The 22,884-nt window shown below is 36.1% G+C and overlaps 1 long non-coding RNA gene across 1 annotated transcript; it reads left to right on the top strand.

The window, feature by feature from the left end:
• The first annotated feature begins 14,237 nt into the window (after positions 1-14,237).
• On the top strand, positions 14,238-18,282 carry LOC113295624. Its single transcript, XR_003332875.1, has 5 exons — positions 14,238-14,522; positions 14,678-14,772; positions 14,875-16,912; positions 16,999-17,082; positions 17,961-18,282. It is a non-coding gene; the product is annotated as an uncharacterized LOC113295624 (long non-coding RNA).
• The last annotated feature ends 4,602 nt before the right edge of the window (positions 18,283-22,884 follow it).

The following is a 22,884-nucleotide window of genomic DNA, read 5'->3' as shown; positions in this document are numbered from 1 at the left end:
TATATTCTTGGAAAAGGTCATATCATAGCTACACTTCAACATTAATGGCAACAAGAAATTTTCCAACTTTTCTTATTGTCTATCTTTATTCAATTGAATTAGTATGGTTAGATTATATATTTTGCACGATTTGATCCTAAAATATTGTCTACATGATATTTGACCGATATTTCATTAGCTAAAATAAAGAAATTTTTTTTGCGAAGAATTAAATTCATTGTCTGCACTTATGGAATGAAAAGTATATCATTTTCATGAGATTGAAATACTCAAAAGAACGTGAGAAATACTCAAAAGTACTCGAGTTATAAGGATCATTCGTAAATTATGATGAAAAGTATATCATCTTCATGAACGGTAACACTCTAAGGTAAATGAGATAGATTTTCTTTTGTTACGTAATAAGGTCATACCACTTATTACACGAAAATCTTAAGGAATTTAAATTAGTTGTTGAAATATTTCCTTCTACGGTGATTGGATCATCGAGCGAAGCAATGTTCAAATTTTGTTTCCAAGAGGGAACAAAGATTAAAAGTCACAAAAGCTCTATATGTACCGAGAGATAATCACTTTGTTAAATTCCAAAGAGACCCTTGCAAGTGGATATCATATGGAAACTCACAATGATGAGAATGTAATTGATTGCATCTTTTATAGTCTCTAATATATTTGGAAGGAAATATATCTTAGAGAAACTAATGAGTCCATCTAGTGAAATGTAAATCACTATAGTATTTGGATTATTGAATCCATATTGACTTCGACGATGAAATATTAGAAATTGACTCATACATACTTTGACATAACCATAAAGGCACTTTGGTTATGAAATGGTGTTTCGTTTTGAAAGGACTCATATGTACATCACTGTGTTTGAGTGTACGAGAAAACGGGAAAAAGATTGACAGAATTCGAAGTAACATCATATCTCTCAATAAGTGTTCTCTAAAGAACTAGATGCACAACCCCCCTTCCCCTTATGCTTTTAAGTAAGAGAGCATATCACTCATTTCACAAAGCCTTCAGTAAAATAGGACTGAGACCATCCTAAGATGCAAATGGTAAATAATCGATATTATAAAGAAAGCGAGGTGATATTAAGATAAATATCCATGCAGAATGCAGACTATTAAAGTGACATATGGCTCTCGTGGATTTTTTGACATTTTTGACTAGTTATAGTTCCCAAGTAATGTTGCGTTTGGAAAAGTAATAGCACACATTATACATGTAAGGACTCACCACCCCTTGTAAATGCGAGAGAGTATACATCAAAAGGATTTGATGGTTATTGCATGTTTAATAGGATCAATGTAGAGCATCCTATACCCTACGGTCTCCCAAAGGCTATCATCAAAGGTTACATGTGGTGCCTAAGGCATGGTTATGCGTACAAACCTACCTTTAACTGCTTGGGGAATATGCAATATTACACATATCTTCACTTATTCTTTTTAGACCCACAATTGGTCAACCATTCTTTGCGTACCAGTTGGTAACTGGATATAAGACTGACATTTTGTGTTCTTACGCATTTTTGGTTGCACTATATATGTGCCCTTACGACTCCACATCGTACTATGATCGGTCATCGAAATGATTAAGTAATTATGTAGGACAAGAATTTCCAACAATTGTCCGCATTTTAAAACCTTTGGAAGGAGATCTCTTACCGCTATATTTGCGGGTTATCACTTTAATAAGATATACATGATTAATTTGTCATCATTAATTTGTCATAAAGCATAATGAGAATAAAGAAGTCTTAAAGTATAAAGACTCGCCTTGTGGCGCGAGGTTTCTCACAAATCCTTGGAATTGTTTTGTATTGAACTTCATAGTGTTCGGCTACTCAGTTATCTTGGTAATTTCAAAAGGACTTGAAATGCAGCATATGTATGTGGTTGTTACGTATCTCTGAAAGAATTAAGGGATAAAATATATCTACAAAAGTACTTGATAGCCTTTTTTTACCAAATTAGGTGACTCTAAACCACATAATGCGTCTACAGTTAGATAGAACGCTCACTTATAGATAGAAGAAATCAGGCGGATGTGGTATACCGTCTAAGTAGCTATTTGAATTGGAGGGGATAGACAAGTAAGTTATTTTTCCTTGCGTATTCACAAGAAAGTTCCTGATTTGGAATTGTAGCTACCTATGTCGATGGTACAGACATGATGGGTACTCTTGATGTAATAAGAGATCTTAAAAGCTATTTGAAATACGAATTTGAGATTAAAAATCTGGGGAAATCCCGACCGAATACTGAGCTTGTGGTATATCATTCCACTAGTTTGCATATGTCTAAAGTTTTCAGGCAATTTAATAAATACATGCATCCTGATAGCATTCCCATGATTAGTCGAGGTTCAAATGTAAGTAAGTGACCATTTCGTCTAAAGGAAGATGACGAAGATGTATTGGGGATGAAATTCCCATATATAAGTACAATTACGCATTGTTGTACTTAGTATAATAATATAATCGATTAAATTTTACATCCTCATGGAACTTGTTAGCTAGATATAGCTGAGCGCTAATGCAACGTCATTGGAATGGTACAATGAATTTAATTATGTACTTAAAAGTAATCATTGACATGAGTTTGTTTTATCCCAGAAAAGACATAAAAATGAATGCTAAAGGGACTGCAATCCAAAGGTTGTTGATTATGAAGGAACAATAATCTCTTCTCCAACGAAAGTAATCAGGGGGAGATATGGTAGACTATTTTCTAAGTCATCACCAATATTTAGTTTCGAAAAGTACATGACTAAAGAAACTGTCTAGAACAACTCTGAAAGTAATCAGGGGGAGATGCCGACATCAGGTGGAGGATCCAAGGATATGATGTCGACATATTTTACTTCGAAATTGAAGCTGTGTTGTACTTTTTTTCCCTCCGATCGAGAATAGTTTTTCCCAAAGGGTTTTGTTACTCGACAAGGTTTTTAGTGAGACAACACTAAAAACATCAAGTATGTTGAACGTTGAAGACATTAGAGATCGCGTTGATATTACTGAAAATATCTGAATCAAAGTAATGAAACACGATGTTCTCTTAAGCAACGTAACTTCCAGAATCAACAACATGGTCTTATAAACATCCAAGTCACCAAAGTAAAGTGTAATAAACTCCTTTTGAATGCATTATACTAATGAAAATTATTTGACATCAAGGGGAGCTCTTTCCCACAGGGTTTTGTTACTCGGTAAGGTTTTTATTGAGACAACAACAAACACCGGGAATATAATTTCCCATCTAAGGCTATTATCTTTCTCGCGAGGATTCTCTGTCTTAAAAGTTGTGAAGCAACTATTCAACTTCAATGGAGCAAAGTGATCATCTGCAACGGATCACCTTTACTTGCACCTATCACGTTGTACTCTTTTCCCTTCGTCAAGGTTTTATCCCGCTGGTTTTTCCTTGTCAAGGTTTTAATGAGGCAACATATTTGAGTCCATCTATGTTCTAAGTTTTCTTAATATTGTACTCTTTTTCTTTAGTTCAGGTTTTGTCCCTCTGGATTTTCCTGACGAAGTTTTAACGAGGCAATTAACTTAGACTCGTCGATCTTTGAAAATCGTATTGCATGTAATGAACTACATGTAAAGTACGTGACAACATGTGAAGTACTAAATGTGAAGAGTTTTACCAAGGTTTTATCCCACTGGGTTTTTCCTTGTCAGAGTTTTAATGAGGCGATTGATTTCGGCACAAGTCATCAAGAAGAGAACGACATTTGAAGACCTACATTCGAAGCACTATACGTGAAGCAATACAAACGGAGTTCTATTAGACCACACAAGGGGGAGTGTTGTAGGGCCTAAGGCCTATGGGTATGCGTCCCAACTAGAAGCCTAAAGGTTTCTCTTTATATGTATATAAATGATACTTTACATATGTAATAGGCTAATTAATAGATATCCTTCTCTTCTCTGTCTCTTCCTTTTCCCCTATTATTCTATTACAACAAAAACAAAGTAGAGTAAGGTTATTTGATGACTTTGGTCAATAAGGGCTGACTCAATCGGAACTAATTAATAACAAAACAAAAGGAAACTGAGATATAAAGGGTTCAAAAGGAAATTGAAGATATTTTCAAGGGCACCGTATTTCTGGGATTTTCCCACTTCTTCTCCTCTAGTCTCTAGATTTAGACTCAAATCTGAATTGAGAGTTTCTAAATCTTAGATTAATTCAAAGGTAAACTTTGGAGTTAGAGGACTTAAACTCCACTGCTAAACACACTTTCTTCAACAGGTATGCAACGCATGCTACGAGAAGTTTTTTTCATTTACGGGCCCAAATAATCAAGATTGCAGCCGCAGAAATTTCATAGTGGGTAACTGCATTAAAAGAATATATTTATTACAATGCAACGGGTAATTGGAATTTGGCACTCAGGATTTGGTCTTTCATTTGACCTATGTTAGGGCTTCATACCTAGACCATACATTGACCAGTAATGACCGTTTATTACCAGGCTATACTTATTTTTATAAAATAAAAATATTGAAAAAATATTATTTCACAAATATACCCCTGAATTGGATCCAGGATACAATAGTTACAATATAAACGCTTTGGCACATCAGCAACTAATTCCCCGATTCAACTTCTATAATAAGGGAATAAGTTGTTGAAGTGCTAGAATGGAGGAGGAAATATATAGAATTAGGTTAATTGATGGTGGAAATCAAGACCAGAGATTAAGTTTCTTCAGTTTAGATCCGTTAATTCAGTCATATGATAAATCGCTAAAAGAGATTAAAGATTAGGGTTCTTCAGTTTCATCTGTTATTTCAATTGTAAGTTTTTTCAATTTAAGTTTTTTCAATAATCGATATGTTAATTCAATCGTTTGTTTTTCTTTCCTCGTAAATCAAATATGATTTAGGGTTTTATCTGTTGAAGAACAGAAGAACCTTGAAAAACTTATATGAAATCTCGACTTCGAAGGTATTTGTTTCGTCATCTGTTAAATCAAATTTTAGGATTTGAAGGATATATACTTACTGATATAATCTGATTTTCAGATTTCATTTTAGTGTTTGACAAAATAAAGAACTTTGAAGAACTGAAGTTAAAGACAACAATTTTTATCAGTATGTATTGATTTGTTTAATTTCAATTAAAAAAAGAAAGCAAGCAGAGAAGACAACAATTTTTATCAATATATATTATCTACTATGAATTGATGTGCTTCATTTCAATTAGTACGTATTAATTTGTTAAATTTTAATTTTAAGATTTTAGTTAGTATGGATTGATTTGTTTAATTTCAATTTTAGGGTTTCAAAATATCAGGTGATTTTGGGTTTTTTTTTATCAGAGTTTGAACTCAAATTTGAACTTCGAAGAACTGGTCAGAGTTTGGACTTGGAATAACTGGTCTTAGTTGAACTTGGAGGAACTATGAAGGTATTGATAAAAGATTTTTCGGTGGTTGTAGTAATAAAGGTTCAAACTCTCGGACTTGTGAAGGTAATGGATTTTTAGATTATAAATATATATACAAATATTGACAAATTGGTAGAGAGGTACTGGGACTAATGATTCGGCCAATCTTCATAACATAAGGCTTAATGATTTATTCTCAACAATAATAGCTCAAAACATATATGGACTCTTATTTTGCCAAAGTCGATTCTCAAAACATTGGTTGTAAATGTTAAGCATGGAACATCAAATCACCTAAGCTAAGCATGACCCATCTAATCAAATAACACCCAATTTAATCAAATCATATTTCAATTAATTTTTAATGCAAAAGTCTTAAAAAGAATTAATAAAATTACCCATTTCTGAAGCTCGGCCTCCTCCGTCGCCCCAGTGTTGTGGTTTAACTCATCATAGTAAAAATGCTCTCAAAATATTTCATTGATGCTCAAAAGTGTTTTACAATGAAGAGAAATACAAGAAATTGATGTAAAACAGAACTCTGCGACCCACAGAAGACGTCCAGAATCAACGACAGAGCTGAGGTGCTGTTGTCGTTGAAGAACTACGACCCACAGCTGACAGTCGATTTCACTGTTAAAGAACGACTGCTTCTGCGAGTCCGTTCTTCGTGTTCTTCAGGCGTGTTAATGGCAGCAGCAGCAGCAGCAGGTAACTTCTCTGCAACGTTCCTTCTCTCCTCCCAACTCTCGACAGCCTCTCTAGTACTCCCAGGGAACATATTTATACACCTACAGCTCGTTGAATCTCCCTCAATTACTCCATATAATTCTCTTTAACTCGGCAGTAAAGAAAAATATTCTTGGGAATATTTTCTTTCCATTCTTGCTCTGGTACGCATAGATTTCCATCCTGGTCACTCTAGAAGTGCTTAAACACGACCCAAAACGTTTCTAGAGCCCTCATGCATGAGAAGAACACGCTCAAATCTTCTCCAATCCCGTGTCCAACCCGTGTTTCCCTGTTTTGCTTCCGTGAATTGTCCAGCTAATTATGGCCAAATTTGATCGAACCAAAAGCCCAAAACGTGTTCCTTAACCTATATCACATCTTCCTACCAAGTTTGAGCCATTGAATCGCACCACAACACCTTCATTTTGTCGATTGAAATTCTGCCAGTTGATGAATCAATTTTCCCGCCAAAAAGTTTATTTGAATTTGAGAAGAAGGTGCCCCTTATCCAGAGTGCTGGGGTGCGAATAGTAATTTGGGTGGAAATAGTAATTTTTGGGGTGGAAATGATAATTTTTCTGGGATCCTCCGGTACATTTCTGGGACGTTTCCGGTGCATTTTTGGGGTGCCTTTCAGTGCATTTCTCCGGGGTGTAAAACATTACTTATTGAGCAACTCTTTCTACACAAGGGGTATTTCTCCAAAAACACCTAAACAAACATAAAAACACCACAATAAGCAAAAATGGGTACTAACAAAATACACAAAAGAGATGAAAATAGACACATAAATGCGTCTATCAGGTATATGTTCCTATCATCTGAAGTTATTTTATAGTTCAACTATTTTTGTTTTTCCTGGTAATAAAAGCATGATTATATGTTAGTATTGTTTCATGTGAAGTTTTGATTTTGGATGACAATATAAGCATGAATCATACCCTACCCATACCCGCCAATCCTACCCTACCCGCCAGTTTTTTAACCGTATCCTACCCTATCCACTATTTGGCGGGTAGGGTGGCGGGTAAAAAATTTCTTAACCGCCGCTAGATGGGTAGGGTGGCGGGTAAAGCTCGAAATTATCCTACCCTACCCGCCTACCCGCCTGTTTATACTATTGATCTCTGCCGTTGGTTCTCGTTTAATCTCTGCCGTTGATCTTTCAACTATTGATCTCTGCCATTGCTTTATATTTTCCTACAACACTAAAAACTAAAAAACTAAAAACTGGATTCAGTTTTCGTTTTATCTCTGCAGAGAAACTCTCGTTTAGAACTTTAAATCTCGTTTACCAGTACCTCTCACATCTCGTTTAGAACTTCAAATCTGTTATCAGATCTCGTTTAGAACCTTTTAATAGGTTGATTCAAGGTAAGATCTAACTTCAAAGTTCATTTTGTTTCATTTTTTTTTTTTGTGTTAAATTGATTGAAAAATCATAAGGTTTCAATGTTTCATGCATGTTGCTGGATATGAGGAATCTGAGTTTGGAAAGCTAATGAAGGGTTTAGAGAGTGGTTCTTCCTCCTAATTTGAAATCCAAACTAATTTTCAGGTGAAAATTTGAATAATTTTTTTAATAATTTGAATGGTTTTTCTTTTATATGTTGTATTGCTTGGTGATTTTATTTGTATTTATTTGAAGAATAGTTGAAATCAGTTGAGTAATATGATTGCCATCGTGAAAAATTGACATGCATGTTAACTGATTGATGAAATTTCTCATAGAAATTTAGTTTGTTCCTCATGAATGACGAGTTTCAATGCGATTCTGTTAGGAGATGGGAAAAGGCAATTGAATGGGATTTAAAATCTGTGGTCATATGTAAACTGATTGATAAATTGTCTCTTCATGATTTCTATCTAAAACCCATGTCTTTAAATGTTTAGATTATCAATATTTCAAACAATTTCAGTGAGATTTTGATTATGTGACACCCATGTCTTTAAAGGTTTATCTAAAGCAATTGAATTAGCTTTAGATTCTGCTCACAGTAATAGTATTAATGAAAATCATTGGTTTGATTGAACATTAGCATCATGTCAGGTGAGTGAGTACATTTAAGACCTTTGCTAGGTGGGTGAGAAAAGGAGAGATTTGTTTTGTAGTTTAAATAGACAGTTGACACTGGAGTCCAGTATATATGTTTTCTCGCAAATAACTTGTCTCCACAATGCTTGTATGTCTGCAGAATATCTCGAATGCCACTTTCCCAATAATATCTATACATGAGTCTCAAATTCCTTATTCCAAGTCAATACAACGCAGAATAGCACTATCATCGATACCAATAGAACCCTCTAATTCTCCAAGGGTATCTTAACCAACACGGACGGATAACTACTGTCTAATTCTAGATTTCAGTGTGTTCTCTAGATTTCAGTGCTGTTATTAGGACCCTTTGAAGCCTGTTAACTTTTTTTGCTTTCTATTCATATCACTTGTTCTTTCTAGTGAGGAAGCATGGTTGAGATTACAGAATTGATGTCAACGAGACCTCCTATTCCCTCTCAAGATGCATCTCAATCCGTGCAACAAAGGGTCAGGGTTGTTATATCTCCGCCACCTCCACCTCCACCATCTTCTCAACCTGAGGTCAGGGAAAGTATGAAGCGGAACAGAACATCTTCGGTGTGGGAGCATTTCCAAAAGAGTGTTGATGAAGCTGGTATTAAATGGGGGAAATGTAACTACTGTGAAGGTGGTAAATATAGGGCTGGTGGTAAGAAGTATGGCACATCAAATTTGAACTGGCATTTGACCAAGTGTCGGAAGTATTTGGAGTCACTAGAAGCTGCGCAGTTGGACTCTCTCGGTCAGCCTAGCAATCTGGGAGATCAGCAGCAAACAGTTGGGGTTACGTTCTGTCAAGATGGATGTAGGAGAGCCTTGATAAAGTTCATCATCACAGATGAACAGTCTTTCCGAATGGTTGAAGGAGAAGGATTTATAGCATTTTGTAGATATCTTGAGCCGAGGTTCAAACTTCCATCGCGGATGACCGTCTATCGTGATATCTGTGGACTGTTTTTGAGTGAAAAAGCCAATTTGGTGAACTATTTCAAGTCGAACAAGGTTAGAGTTTGTCTCACAACCGATACATGGACATCCATTCAGAACTACAACTACATGGTGGTTACTGCCCACTTCATCGATGACCACTGGAAGTTACACAAAAGAATAATATGTTTCTGTCAAATTACTAGTCATGGAGGTGAGCATATTGGAAGAGCATTGGAGAAATGTTTGATAGAGTGGGGTCTTGAGAGAGTGTTCACCATCACGCTCGATAATGCATCTGCAATAAAAAAGCAATTGAATATGTCCAAGAGAAAGTTGTAAGTTGGGGATCGTCAATTGTAGGAGGTAAACATTTACATGTAAGGTGCTGCCCACGTATTAGCTTTAGTTGTTAAGGATGGGTTGAAGAAATATCATACTTCAGTGAGCAGAATCAGGTCGGTGGTTAAATACGTCACGGCCTCTCCTGCTAGAATGAAGAAATTCTTAGATGCCTTATTTCTTGAAAGAATGGAATACAAAAAGGGATTAGTGTTAGACGTGAAAACAAGATGGAACTCCATTTACTTGATGTTGGATGCAGCAGAAAAATACGAAAAAGTCTTTATAAGGCTAGGACGATCTGATAAATCATTTCGTGAGAGGTTTATCTTCGATATTCCCGATGAATCAGTAATGGGTGTTAATGTTGATGATATTGACAGTACTGATTTTCTTGATGAATCCAGTTCTTCTGATTCTGATGCTGATGAAGTTCCCTTATCTGGTCGAAGAAAAGCCAAGAAGAAAAAAGCCTCGCGTGCATGCTCCTGAAAAGTATGACTGGGCTAATGCTCGAGTCCTAGTTCAGTTTCTACAGGTATTTTAAAGATTTTATCAGCAGTTTATATTCGTTCTTTGGTTAGTTTATCAGTAGTTTATATTTCGAAGCTTCTCTTGCAATATCATATGAATGCTCCCATTCATAATGCTCCCATTTGACCATGAATCAATCATATGGTTTAGATTTTGAGCTCCTCTCGAAACCTCTAACAACTGATGTGATGAAGATTGTGGAGCATTTCTATCATCTCCTCTATATGAATCGTTCCGACACCCCAATTTTATTCATTCTAAGAATGCCTTAAATTTCTTTGCTGGAATTCAATTATTTCGTTTCATATCTGTGATGTCTATTTGCCATTAATTCTACGGATTTGTTGCAATGAGGAGTAAGTATTTGCCAGATGTCAGGTCTCAATGATCCATAAGAATATCTGAGCAAAAATTTATTTACAATTTTACCTGCTGATATAGACTGTAAGAACAAACATTGGACGCTGTTATGTTGTTAGGTTTATGTTTTAGTTCTTGGATATCAAATGACACAAACCTTTACAAAAAATGGATGCATGGAGTTTGCATGATAAAATTAGTTTGGCTTCAGAAACATTTAAAAAACAGAAACAAGGTTATAGTTCACAGTATTGGTTGGACTATTTTCTCTATTTTGGTTAGTTACAAATGGAAGGGGTTGTAAATAACTAGATGTCATTACAGGCAGAGTGATCTCAAATTCGTTTTTGTTTCGTGCTCATGTATTCTACAGCTAAGTAACACGCATAGGTTTCTTCTTCATGAGTTTTGTTGGGCGATGCTTTTGTTCTATAGTGTAAAGAAGGATGTTATATCAACTGCTTTTCTTGGTCTTGCAATAATTGTACTCATTGCTGTTTGTTCTTGGTAATTCTTTCACTCAGATGAACTGCTTTTCTTGGTCTTGCAATAATATGTGGTTGTCTAGATGTTTTGGTCTTTGCTTACGAGTTAATATGATCTGTATATGAAGTTTCAATAACAATTAAAACTGTTTCTACAGGTATTTTTTGAAGCCACTGTTGAGTTTTCTGGTTCTACGTATGTCACTTCGCATACATTTTTGGGGGAAATTTGTGATGTACGTGGAGAGTTAAAAGAATGGCAAAATGCTCATCATGATCCTCACTTAAGCCATATGGGTGAGAAGATGTTACTTAAATACAACAAGTATTGGGGTGAGCATAAGAACATGAATCCTTTATTGTTTATTGCTGTGCTTCTTGACCCAAGAGAAAAAGAACGTGGACTGCAAGTAATACTAGAAGACCTGATTGTGCATGATATTCCTTGGACGAAACAAAGATTGGTAAACAATTGGTTAGATGAAGTGAAAAAGGATTTTAATGAATTATTCAGCTTATAAGGCAGAATATATAGGTGTAGGAAGTGTGTTAGCCTCGTCGGAGTCTGTAGGTGATACTGGTGGTAGTCCTAGTCAAGAGAGTTGTAGTTCTACGTCACATAGAAAGAGAAGACATAAGGCCCATAGAGAAGAACGTAAAACACAGTTATCTATAACGGAGGATGTTGACAAATCAGAGGTGGACAGATACTTATCGGAACAGATTTACTCACCAACAAAAGACAACAAAAATGGTTCGAAGTTTGATATACTCACTTGGTGGAAAATCAATGCTGCAAGATTTGATATTCTATACTTATAGCAAGAGATATACTTGCTATTCCCGTCTCTTCAGTTGCAAGTGAATCTGCTTTCAGTACTGGAAAGCGAATACTTGGTCATTTCCGAAGTTCTTTAAAACCCCGAACTGTGGAAGCATTGATTCTCCTACAAAACTGGTTAAGGACACCGATTGATATGGATCCATCTACATTTGGAGCTGAAGAGAAGGAGGATGACGTCTTAGAATCAGGTATACAACTTTCCTACATTTGGGTTTCCTTACTCTTTTGTTTGCTTTTCTTAATCTGTCTTCACTATGTTTGCGAAACGACTTAGTTGGCATTTTCTTTATCTGTCTGTATCCATTTGTGCTTCTTTATGGGAAGTACTGGTGGAAGTTTGAATGTTGTTTAGAACTTTCCATTTCTAGTCAAGGAACTTGCATGTTAAACGGAAACACGCTACCGTGCTCAGTTGATAATTTGTCACAACTTTAGTTGCTTACTTTTGTACGTTGAGCCACTCGAGCTGATGCTGTTCTTGGCATGTGTTGAAGTCTAATTTTGCCAGCTCCAGATTAGTATTGTTACTCACATCTGGCAACCTGATTAGTGATTATATATGTTGAATGAGTACCTAAATTTTAGATTTTATGATATCAGAAATTGTCGAGAGCAGCAATGTGATATTTCACTAAAATTTGGAAAACTTATGCATGTGTATACTTATAAATATCTTTAAAACAACACTTGATATTGTGATATTACTTGATATTGTGACTGAACCAAAAGTCTGAACTTGTTGTGATATTGTATTCCATAGTAGGATGTTGTGATATCTCTTACTTGATGTTGGTATTATGACTGAACTTTGAATCAAATCGTTCACTATTATGACTGAATCTAACAAGAGATAACTTGTATGCAGATTTATTTGGTGATCTTAGTACTTATTCCATCATCGTAGATGATGATTGAAGAAGAAGGTCAATATGAAGAGCTTTTGGTGATGATACTGCTATATGAAGAATACAACTCTTTTCTTGAGAATACTTTTGTTTGTACATTTTTCGTGGTTATGTTTTTGTTTCTAAATTCATCGTTGGTCTATTAGCATCATTGCTGTAGTTGACAGTCTTGGTTATGCCTAGTTTTTGATGCTGATTATAAGGATGTGTATTTTGATGCTAACTAGTCATATCGATACAAGTTGACAGTCTTGGTTATGCCTAGTTTTTCTTTTCTTGTGCCACCTCTCCTGTCTGTGTTCTTTTCTTCCTTAATGGTGATTGTATTTCATTTTTTCTCTAGGTCCTTCAAGTTGGAAAGGAATTGCTTGGGTGTCGAGTCGTCTTTAAAGGATTAGCTGGTTGCGTTGAGGGTAAAAATGCTTTTGCATCCGCTGCTGATCAGATACAATGTTCTGGTTTTGAGAAAGATAAACCTGAGAGAAGGCATGAACAGGATGCAATGTCAGCAGCCTTTATGGCATTGATTGGAACTCGGAAGCGACACCATTTTGCTGCAGAAATTTATTGAGATCGATAGATGGGGAGGATAATTGTCTGCTTATGCGACTGAGGCTCTAAGTGCGATGTCTCTAGGTGCACTGTCCTTCTGCATTGATATAGACGGTTATACCCGCCACCCTACCCTACCCGACCCGCCAGAGAATGGTTGGGTAGGATCTTACCCGTTTAATGGCGGGTAGGGTGGCGGGTAAAATTTTTCTTACCCGCCAGTAAACGGGTAGGGTGGCGGGTATAGGCCATATCCTACCCACCCTACCCGTTGTGCATCCCTAAGCATGATGAGATTTGGATGATATATAAGCATGTTGAGATTTGGGTGATTGCTGAATTTCCATTTTGATTATTTATAACATAAGTCTATGAGCATGATGATATTAGTTCTACTGCCGATTCTCAAAAGCTACTTGTAGCTCATTCTCTCTTCTTTGAGAGGATGTTTCTTTCATTAACTTGCATGGCTTTGGCAGCCATGTACCTACTAAAACTAGTTTGTTTGAATTACCTTTTCTATTTTTTCCGATGTAAGTTTTTCCTTTGTATGTGAACACAAACTTGCTTATGAATGGATATATACACACTTTCAATTCATCTTTTATTTGTATATATGTTGGTCGTTGTTATGCTATATACTCCCTGTGCCCCAAATTAATTAAGCTAATTGTAGTTTGCACAATTTTTACACTACACCAAATTCCCGGATTCGTAGTAGGAAATCGTAACGGCTTCGTGGCCGTTACAAAATCCCCGTTAAAAATGGTCATTACGAAAAAAATTGGAACAGACTTTCGCCGTTACAAAATTTTGAAAATTTCATAACAGAGTTCAGCCTTTACGAAATTTTTTTATAGGCATGCCAGCCACATGTTCCGTCACACCAGGGTCGTAACACATTGAGTCTATGAGTGTGCCATTCACACGCGTACCGTTGTGTTTCCACCCAAGACTAGTAACATTAAAGGATATTTCCTCTCATGCGTGTGCGATTCATGAGTGATTTCTGTATTACCCTAATGAAAACAGATCGCAAATTTCATTTCTCTTTTCTTTTCTCTCTTCTGCTCTCAGCCTCTCTTCTCTTCCTCTCAGCCGACGAAACCAGATGAGTTTCTGCTCTCATCCTCTCTTCTCTTCCTCTCAGCCTATGAACCAGATCGAGTTTGATGAATCAGTTTCGATTCAGTTTCTTCATCATCTATAATAGGATTGTTAGGGCTTCATATATAGAGTTTAGGGTTTCGTCTTTTCGATTTTAGTTTGTTCGTCGGAGTTCGAACTTGGAAGAACTGACCTTCACTCTTAGATAATCGTGAGAAAGCACCTGTTCTACATTTTTCAATTTAGGTATCTATTTTTGGTTTTGATTTCGATTTATTTTCAGCTGGATTTAGGTTTTTGTTTTAAGGTTTCAAAGTGATAATTGATTTAGGGTTTCTTCTTCAATCGATTATGAGATTTGGGCTTCTGATTTAGGGAATTTTATTCAGATTTATTTTTAGATGCAGATGGAAGTTCATAAGTTGACCGAGAAACTACAAGGGATTGGGATTGCTTCTGCTAGTGCTGATGGTCCCGTCCTTAACAACTTCTAAGGGTAATTTTGATGTTTTGGGTTATTGGTTTTTTGTTTGGTTTTGTGATTGATTGGAGAGTTAGGGTTTCTGATTGGTTTTATTATTGGGGGTGTCTTATAAAGCGGAGTTCAACAGGTAAAGAACAAGTAAAAGGCTTCCTGGTGGAAAGATTAAGAAGAAGGTAAGTTTTTTTGTGTGAAATTCCAATCGGATTAGTACATTAGAAAACATGTTCAGCGTAGTGACGATGGTGGGTTGTTTAATGCAGTTAAAATTGGTGATTTAGAGTGTGTTGAGAGTCTTTTGAGAAACACAAGTTTGTTATAACAAACTCGTCTTTTTTGTTTTTCCGTTGGACATCGCATTCAGAGTCAATTGGGTGAAAAGCATCATCCTAGTCTTTATTACTATTGAATTTATATTGTTTAGATTGATCAAGGGTCTTGGCTCTCTGTGTCGGTATTGATGTTTCTGAAACTTACACTCTCGTTAGTTGGTGCCAGAATTTCTCTTTCATTTAACTATTTTGTATCCCCGTATCTTGATTATACTAGGATATCTGATGCACATAATTTGTTTTAGGGAATCCTCATTTGGTATGATTAGGTTTTCATCTGGTATATATTTGGATCTAATCTTTGGCTTTTCTCTATCTGCAACTGCAATTGGCAGAACATTTCCATTACCGCGCCAATTTTATTTATAAGGAAGTACGGCGGGTTTGGTAGTTTTTCTGGGGTGCGCATTTGTATTTGTAATTTTAAAAACAATGTGATATGTTAAAAGATTATGAATTGGACAAGAATATTTTTTCATGGATTGTGGCGGTTAGAAAAAGAGCAATCTTTCTCGGTTTACAGGCGACTTTTGGTAATGCTATCTGCTACGTTTCTTTGTCTGGTTTGAAGGTGGTTAGAGGTCATCCGAAAATGTGTGACCTTTGTTACTTAATGGCGGCGATATACAAGACTGAAGGCCTTCTTACAAATTCAGGAGGCATGGTATCTTTTTTGGGATCTCTGAGTTATAACTCACTGCCTACTTTCTTAGAGAATGTGATAGTTTACATAGTTCTTACATGTTGAGGTTTGGTTCTTTAGGTAGTGAATGATATTGTGGGAACGTTAGCCCTTGGAAATTTTCATGACAAAGACACTCTAGCAGTATTGATAATTGGAACTGGTACTAATGCTTGGTGTGTGGAGAGAACAGATGCAATAATCAAGACTCAAGGCCTTATTACAAATTCTGTAGGCATGATATCTTTTTTGTGATCTCTGAGTTATACGCACTGCCTCCTTTGTTAGAGAATATGTGATAGTTTACATAGTTCTTACATGTTGAGGTTTGGTTCTCTAGGTAGTGAACACGGAGTGGGGTAATTTCTGGTCGTCTCATCTGTCGAAAATTTCATACAATAATGATCTAGATGCGGAGGGTCCTAACCCATATTCATGACCTGATAGTATGACTTGAAAATTGTAAATATGCCTGCTTGCAAACGCCATTTGCATTTTTGGTTATGTAATGAGAGATCTTGCAGTATAACTTGTATTTGCGAGTTACAGGGTACAAATATTTTCTCGATGTTGCATACATTAACAAACTGTGATAATGCATAATAATTAGTTAACTATTGTGTTTAATGTTGCTTTTCAATTAAGTTTGTACCACTTCCTATGATTTCTTACCATTATCTCAATGCCTAAGGGTGCATAGGAACCGAGCCGGACCACCGGACCGTCCCGGAACCGGTGGAACCGTACTGGTTTTGTATCGAACCGAGGAAGGGGGTACATGTACCGGTCCAAAAATTAAGAACCGGCCTCTGGGGTACAGGTACACGGTCCAATACAAGTCCCGTGCCGTCCCGGACCGAATGTACCGAGTAGTAATATTCGTTAGATCTAGGGGTACTAAACTAATAGTATCCAATAGATTAAAGGTTGGTATATAATCGAGAAATGAAGCTAGGCTTTCTCATTTTCGTTTTTTTTTTTTTTTTTGGTTTTCCCGTCTCCTCTCTCTCTCAGAAGGAGAAGAACTCCATTAGATTTTTTCTGAATCTTCTATTCTCCATTAGAAGAACTGCACGAACTTGATTTACTTACCAGTTACACCTCTCGATCCAGAAGAAGAAGGAGAAATTTTTAACCAAGGGTAAGTGTTGAATCTCCTATTTTGATTTTTGGAACCTAGGGTTTTTATTCTATCTAATAAGTCTACCTTCCTTGATATTTGATCAGATTTGTAATGAAGATATCAAAAAGATTTCTTCCTTCTCTACAAGAGTTGATTGATTTGGCTTGGATTGTAAATCCACCAAACTGGTAAGAATTATATCTTCTTAATCTTTTGATTTTTCATTGTTTTTTAGTTCATATGAAACCTAGACTTTGAATTTGGTTTTAAAATTGTAGACAGTGATGAATCTAATAATTCCAATTTTGGGTATTTTGCATTTCTGATATTTTTGGGCATCGGGGATTTGTTTGAATAGTGTGGGTTTGGTAACCTTCATATCTGGCCGCAGTCACCTGTAAGGGTGATGTTAATATTTCGTTTCAAGGGGATAATTTTTGTGGAGTTTAGGGATTTATCCTCTTTTGTTGGATACTGATGTCAATTTGGTTCATTTTTTGTAGATTCAAAGATTTAGTTGATGTACTGTGTACTGAAAAGGTTTATATGCATACTGGTCGTCATTAGGACTCACAGTTATTAGATTGTAATTGTTTTTGTTCATTTTATTTTCTTTTAATGTGGAAAAGGCAGAATGAGAGCTAACTCTTAGTTTGGTCAGATGGATTGATATTGGCTAGGGAAATTTAATAGTCTGACTAATGAGTAATGATTCTATTGTGTCTATTAGTGAAAAATGATTTGCCGCTTCTGATGCATACCATCTACTCATCTACTACTGTTCAAGTGAAGCGTTCTTTTGCAGATGTTATTATAAGATAGTTTGTGTTTATTGAACTCTGTTTAGAGGATGTTACTACTCTGGTCGGTTCACATGATTGTAGTATATTATTCCTTACTGTTCATTTATTTCTGTTATTTTCAATGTAAAAGCAATGGATGCTAGTTGACTGATACATCATTATGAAACTCCTGCTTTGCTTTGTATCATTCACTTACTGAAACTTCTGCTTTGCTTTTTACCATGTTTGTTCTTAATTTGTTGTTGTGTTCATCATTATTGCAGAGTTACTGGGTCCTATCAAAACCACCAGTGCAGCCATGGAATAGATCTCCACAACGACTTCATCACCAATGCTACAACTTCAACTAATTTTCTATTAGTTGTTAAGACAAAAAAACTTAAGAATTAAGACTATTGTAGATTTCTAGTATTGTTCATTTGTTTGTGTTGGTCAGTGTGTGTGTTTGTGTGCTACTTGTTAGTTGTTATTTTTTCCGATTTTCAAGACTTTGGTTGTTTGGCACTTTGGTTTGCTAGTATTATTACTACTTGTTAGTTGTTACTTTGTTCTTTGATTGAGATATTGCTTAATAAATTAAAAAACAGGTAAAACATGTATTTAATTTGTCTGGAAAACTGAAAGGGAAATCTGTCTGGAATTTCGATAGAAAGTACCGATTGGTACCGGAACTGTACCTGGAACCGTACATGTACCGAATGGTATCAGAACCGAGGTACAAGGTACAGGGACCGGTCCAAAATTTTGGAACCGATCCTAGGGAAGTTCAGGTACTCGGTCTCGCCAAGAACCGAGCCGAACCGTACCGTGTGCACCTGTAAGGACCCTCAAATTCGTCAACGCTATTAGACTAGTCAAGAGACGTCTTAGCAGATAATAAATTGATTAATTTGAAATGAACGTTAATTAATATGAATTAATCTAACAACGAACCAGATACGAAACTAGCATCATTGTATAGGTCTCGAAAAGTTACGCGGAATAGACTAGTAGAACGCGTCATTATACGAAACTAGCATCATTGTATAGGTCTCGAAAAGTTACGCGGAATAGACTAGTAGAACGCGTCATTTGGATAAGAAGATATTAGCAGATTGGTCTGAAGGGTAGAATCGTCATTTTTTCAAAGCACCGGGTGGATCCCTTATCTGTATGGCACGTGTCCTAGTAATATTTCCTTGGTATTATCTAAATCCAGGTCGAAGATGAGACCATATCTCTTTCTTTCTCTTTTCATTTCTCTTTTTATTTTTCTCGTATTCTCTGTTCTTCTTCTTCTTTTTCTTCTCTTCTTTATGTTCTTCCTCCGAGAGATTTACGAGCTATAAGTGAGGATTGATTAAAGAAACTCAGAGATGAAGATTTATAGATGATGGCGGAGTCGAGTTGTTGTTGATGAATATTAAAAGAAAGATGAATCAGAGAGAAGCAGAACTAGGGTTTTTGGTAAGACTTTGAGTTCGAAGTAAATTAGTTGGGTTACAGAGTTGCTTGTAGATGATGGACGAATTGGTTACTGTTTATTTGATGTTTTGAACTGGTTCTGTTGATGAACTAAAGAATTTAGGGTTTGTAAGAAGTTACATGGAAGATGAAGTTGATAATTTTGAAGTATGATTAGAGGTGGGTTTGCTGTGAATTAGGTTTAGACCGAATTATTAATTCGAGATTGGATAATTTAAGGTTTTGAAGATGAGATCGATTGAAGCTGTTAATAGATTAGTTTTTCGTTGTTTTCTTGAGAAAGTAATGAAGGTGATTATGAGTCTTAAATCGATAGAAGAAGAGTTGGGTTATGCTAAGTTATTGGAGATGTTGTTGATTCAGTCGATTATGCAAACTCAGGAAAAGGAAGAAAAGGTAATTTAAGGTACCCTTATAATTGAATGAATTGATAATTGTAGATATGTGTTGCTTAGATTTAAACTGAATTGAGCGTGCTGGAGTTTTACTTTTTCTTAACTGTGGAATTGAGATGTGTGAAACTCTGAATTGCAAATGGTGGTGGTTTGTGTTTTGAATTAAAAAGGTGGATGGCTAAGGTTGTATATGATCTTAGTTTTTTTTATTGATTGGTGCAGTGAGTGATATAAATGAAGCTTAGATGTATGGAGTATGAGTTATATGTAACGGAAATGTAACTAATGATGATTTGATGTAATGAACTGAGTTGCTATTGGTGGTACTTTTGTCCTGGTGATTGCATGAATGTGCAGTAGTGGAACTAGTGTTGGTGTTGTTGCAGTAATTCTGTAGGATGTAGCTGGTTTTAGTGTTGAATTAGTTTGATTTCGTGGTCATGATGAGGTTGCAGTTCATGGAGTTGGGTTTTCTGAAATGGTATAGCAAAAAGGATAGTGGAATGGAATTGAAGGATGTGTATGAATATAATATGGGTACAGATTGCAGGGTATGGTTCAGTTATATGTGTTTATGAATGGTGTAAATGTTGGTATTGCTGATGGTATAGGTTGCAGTTCATGAACTTGGTGTTTAGGTTGTTGTACTGGTTGTAATGAAGATGGATGTTAATGAGAAGCTCAGAGTTACAGATGGTAGTGGAACTGAAATAGTAATATGAATGAGTTCATGGTAGAGGTCTTAGTGTTATGAATTAGTGATCATGTATACTAGATGGTTGTGTTGAGCTACAAGTGCAGATAGCATATGAATTGTAGAAAGGTGTTGCTTAGAGCTGCAATTGCAGGTGAAGCTTGAATTTCAGTTTTATTGAAATTATAAAATTGTATATAATGAAAGTTTGTATTTTGATCTAATGAATCGAATCAGATTGTTAGTGAAACTGTAGTTACACTAGAGTGATGCGTGTCGTAACCACAACAAATTAATTAATGTTTTTCTCACTAATTAACAAGTAATATAGCGATAGTAAGGATCGTTCCCACGAGGAGCAAGAGGTTTTAATTGTCTTATAATGTCACAAAAAAGGGGGGTTTTAGATTTTATAAAGTAAAAGAACAAACAAAGCAATTAAAAAGATAAAGTTGAAATAAATAAGAGAGATTAGATCAAGGAATCCTTCTTCGTTGCAAAACAATGATTCAAGTTATGTTCTTTTCCACTTTTTATTAGTCACAGATTATCACCAACCGTAGGTAAAGCAGCTAGCTCAGTGCTAAACCCCTAAATCCCTAGTATCACCGGATACGGAAGTTCTCGACTACCGGATTTTATTCACCAAACCACCTAGTAGTAGTTCACTCAAGATATAATTTAGTTAAACGCATTAATATTTATGAATTTATTAGGTTGATATTAGTAGTTAGACTTTTAGCTCAAGGTCTACTTTCTAACGTTGTTTCCACACACAATTGCTCCACGGGATCCCTACGCAAGGTCTCGTGTTTGCTACTTGTGTAAAGAGTCAAGAAACGATTACTTATCCCCTAACTTTCACTAGATTTAGATCAATTAACAAATCAATTTAGTATGCATCCTAAACGACCTATCAATCAACCATTGATGTATAAACATTCCTATTAGTAAAAACAAACGATAATCATGTGAAAACTTCAAAGTAGATTTAAAACAAAACTCAAAACATGTTAAGAACTAGGAATTCATCCTCAATCAATAAAATTAGCTACTCATGCTAAGGAGTTCACACAAATAATAAAGAAAAGAGAAGTGTTATGTGTGTAGAGGTGTGTAGAAGTTGTGTAGAGAACTTCTCTATTTATAGACTTCAATTTCCTAGCAATCCTCTTAGGATTAGAATCCCTTTCCCTTTGTAGATCAATTTCCAAATCCAAGTCTTTCTCAAATCTTTCATCTTCTCTTTCCAAATCCAAGCCCAATTCTTCAAACCTATGAGAGAAATCCACACAAACCTCTCCACAAATTGGTTCGCCGGAATATTATTGGTACCACCGGAATCCGGCCTGAAATGGCACCGGAATAGTACTACCGGTCGCAAGAATCTTCATATCCGCTGATGGGATATTCCGTCAGATATAACTGTCAAACTGACAGTCCACTGTTAGTGCAGGGGGTCAAGGGTAAATTCCATTCAGCTTGAGTTAGCTATCTTGATCAGAGCTGAATCGTCTTAGTCGGCTGATGATAGACCCATTTTTGTGTCTGAATTGTCCTCAGTGTCTCTATTGCTAGTGCTTGATTTTGTACTTATTATGGTGTTTTTATGTTTGTGTAGGTGTTTTTGGAGAAATACACTTGTGTGGAAAAAGTTGCTCAAAAAGTGCTATTTGAACCCTGGAGGACATTTGCAATACGGACCCCAGATTTGGCTAAGGGGTACCCAAGGTTATGCATAGCCCAAATTCATCCTCAGCACCCAAATTTATCCTCAGTACCTCAGTTGGGCACCTACTATTCGCACCCCCGGTTTGGTTAGGGGGAGGTCACCTTCTTCACGATTTGAATTTTTTTTGGCGGGAAAACAGTTGTGAAGCTGGCTGAAATTAGGGTTCATCTCCTGAACTGGATATAAAGAGATTCAATCACTGGAATCTATTGTGATAGGCCTGTTTCGTCTTAACAGGCTTGGTATGCTCGATGGATTTGATCCAGTTGGGCTGGATAAGCCGGGAGAAGGAAAAAAGAGAGTGAGAAGTTTCGGTCTCTGTTAATGACTTGCCAGACAATATCATAACTTCTGGTGGGATTTTTAGCGAGTTTTAGGGAGATTAAAGAGTTTGAATTGGTTGGAGATATCCTTTTTCGATTAAACAAGATTGGTATGCCAGTTGGATTCGTCTAAATTTGGCTACAATCTCGTGTGGAAGAAAACAGAGAACACGAGTTATTCACGGCTTTTGTGTGTTCATAACATGTTTTGTGTGTTTTTGGAGTATGCTGAGTCTCAACAAAGGCATTGTGGAGTTAAGAAAAGAGATTATACGAATAATTGACAGCTGCAGATGCATGGCGCAGGCAAGAAGGGAAAGAAAATATTTTCTTTACTGCCTGAAGTATGAAGAGATTATTCGGAGTAATGAGGAGATATTCGAAGGCCTGTGTAGTATATATAGAGTGTTGGCGTATCAGAGAAGGTTAGGGAGTGATCGGGGGAGAGACCAGAGCAAAGAAACGCGAGTTTAAGATCTGCTGCTACCATTGAAGAAGATACGAAGAACATAAGACCACAAGGATAATTCGTAATTGCTACAGTGATTGCGACACATATTTGACAGTCGTATAAGCTAC

This window comes from Papaver somniferum, chromosome 7 (genome assembly GCF_003573695.1).
Source record: "Papaver somniferum cultivar HN1 chromosome 7, ASM357369v1, whole genome shotgun sequence".
NCBI lineage: Eukaryota > Viridiplantae > Streptophyta > Magnoliopsida > Ranunculales > Papaveraceae > Papaver > Papaver somniferum.
Note: the sequence above shows the minus strand (reverse complement) of the source record. Positions and strands in the feature narration are given on the sequence as shown.